Here is a 2645-nt window from a genome sequence, read left to right as displayed (position 1 = left end):
AGATAAGAGCTTTGAAAGCCCGAGTGCCTGCTTTCATCTGCCTCCATTGGGTCTTTGTGTGTGAGAGAATATCTACCCAAATGCTTTGAAAGTGTATATTGTCCAAAGTGTGTGTTAAAAGATGTGACATGTTTGACTGCTTGAGGATGAGTGGGCCTTGCTGGCTTACACATGTCTGTCTTCTAGCACCAAAATTAGAAGTGCCACCACTCAATAATCGAGTGATAATCTGCCCAGTGATACCGGACATTTTGGTTGGCTGCACCACAGCAGCCAGGATCCAGAATTCCTCAAAGACATCTGATTGTCTCTGTTGTGTGTGTTTGTGTGTGTGGGTGACTCGTCTTCCCAGAACTCTCTGTAGTGGCAACATTATCTGCTTAAGTTTGGAGTAGACAGACTTTATCTGCAGAGTGGACTGATGGTGATGAACCCAGAGAAGCTCAGCTTCGGCCTGAACACCCTATGATACGGATAAATGGGTTCAGTTAAACTCTCTTGGAAAGGACTCTGGACCAGTGCCACTGCAGTTTATCTGATAACTCCAACCTCTGGAGTAGTACAAAAAGCATCTCAAACTAGTTTTTTAACGTGTCCAACAATAAGTACGCTTTCCTTATACTCTAAGAAACCTTTTGCAATGGCTCTGATGATTGTGTCTTACTGAAGTTACCACGACCTGAACCTTAATTAAACACACATGCTTTATTAGTAGTAGTGTAGGGATGAGTCTTACATCTGGAAATTAGTTGGCATTTTAGCACTTCTCAGCTCCGTCGTATCGAAGTCAATGGTTGAGTTTTGGTTATATTACCAAAATAAGGTCTGTGGAGGTCTAAAAAACAAATGTTTAGCCTTAAAAACAGCAGTCGCTAACAAGAGACTGAATGAGACTACAAAACCTCAACAGGCCGAACATTAGCCGTCTTTAGCTAACCGGTTTAGGCGTAAGGTTTGGTGATGGTAGTGTAGTTCCTTTGCCTTATATAAGCTATTTAGTTGTAGTGATAATAATGTAAAGTATGGCGATAGCATTTATCATTTCATTGTATTTAAACTTTTATTAAAGTGTTGTGGAGGTAATCCCTCTGAACAATGTGTTAGTGTCATAAATATGTGTTTAACACAAATATTATTTCCCACAATATTTCAAAATCTCAGATCCCATTCTTATTGTCGAGGGAGTCCTTACGATGCTAACTCCCTGGTCAGCATACAAAAATACGTCATTATTGCACAACTCTATTCTTTATATTTGTTTTCGGGTTCTACCATATTACCATTTTTTTAATTTTACTTAATAAAAATGTGAGGTTGCTTTTTCATATGATCTGCCCTTGAGTTTTGTCTGTCTATGATATGTTCTCTCCTTTATCTCTCTTTATTAATTGATCCTTCATTGAGTAATTGTTCGTTCAATTCTGGGTTCTTTAATCCTCCCCTCTCCTAACTTTAGATAAAAAGGATCATGAGGAAGAAAAAGCACAGTGCACATACAATTTAGCTGCTGCTTTAACCTGTTAACCTGTTAAGCCCGTCACAAAATTGTGTCTCAGGGCTTCTTAACATTTAGAAACCTATTAATGTGTCATTCCCACTTAAAGGAAGGCTCCACTCATTACATATTTAATCAAAACTTCAGTATTTAGTGAAACATTATGTTTTAACCATACCCTGAAGAAATCAGCGATATTCACCGGTAAATAATGATTTTATAGCTCTTTTTTATCAAAACCTGTATATTCCGTCAGGCAGCTGCCATTTTCAGTAGTCACGTGATCCGAAAAACTAGTTTGTGACGTCATCTATGCGTTCACTTTGTAAACACATCCTTTATATATACAGTCTATTAAACACACAAACAGCTCATTCGACGAAAACATGGCGGAGTATTTGATTTCAGACTCGTCAGCCGAGGAAGAGGTTTTGAGCAATGTGGAGAGATTGGATGGGGGAATTCAGCCATACAGGTTCGAGCCAAGTGGCCAGAACCGTCAGGAATCCAGGGACAGTGACGATGAGGATGAACAGCACGGTGATCTTGTTGGAGACGATCCCTTTACTCATGCAATTGATTTCGGTTAGGGAGACCTGTACATGAATGGTGTACTTGCGATCGGTGAGTAGCCATGGACAATCCTATTATGAACATATGTTGTCATGAGCTTGAAGAGCTTGAAAATAAACTGTTCCCAGACGACTTGAATTGCACACAGGGGAATCCCCCTCTCTCTCCCTCTCCTGACAGCCTGTCAGTATCTCACGCAGCTCACTGATCCAGTAATGAGTGACCCGACAGTGAATAATAAATATATTTATAACTAGTTTAGCTTGTTCCAGAGGTAGATAAAATAGCGAAGTGTAGGTCTAACTTTTGTGTGTTTCGCTCCGCTCACCGAAGCACACGTTGCATTCCGCTATTTTACTGTCTTTTTCGGACACTTTAAAATAATGCCACTGCATCCCCAGTAAGTAATGGTTGATTAATAAATCCCATTTATGTTTCATCATACTCTCATAGTAGTCGTCCGGAAACTTGAAATGTTGGCTGCATACATGCGCCTGTGGATCTTTCGGTTCGGGCCGAGCACATTTTGCTAGCCACTGCCTCCGAACGTACTTCCTACGCACAGTTCATGTCACGT

Source organism: Notothenia coriiceps, unplaced genomic scaffold, assembly GCF_000735185.1.
Source record: "Notothenia coriiceps isolate Sejong01 unplaced genomic scaffold, NC01 NC01_scaffold00037246, whole genome shotgun sequence".
NCBI lineage: Eukaryota > Metazoa > Chordata > Actinopteri > Perciformes > Nototheniidae > Notothenia > Notothenia coriiceps.
Note: the sequence above shows the minus strand (reverse complement) of the source record.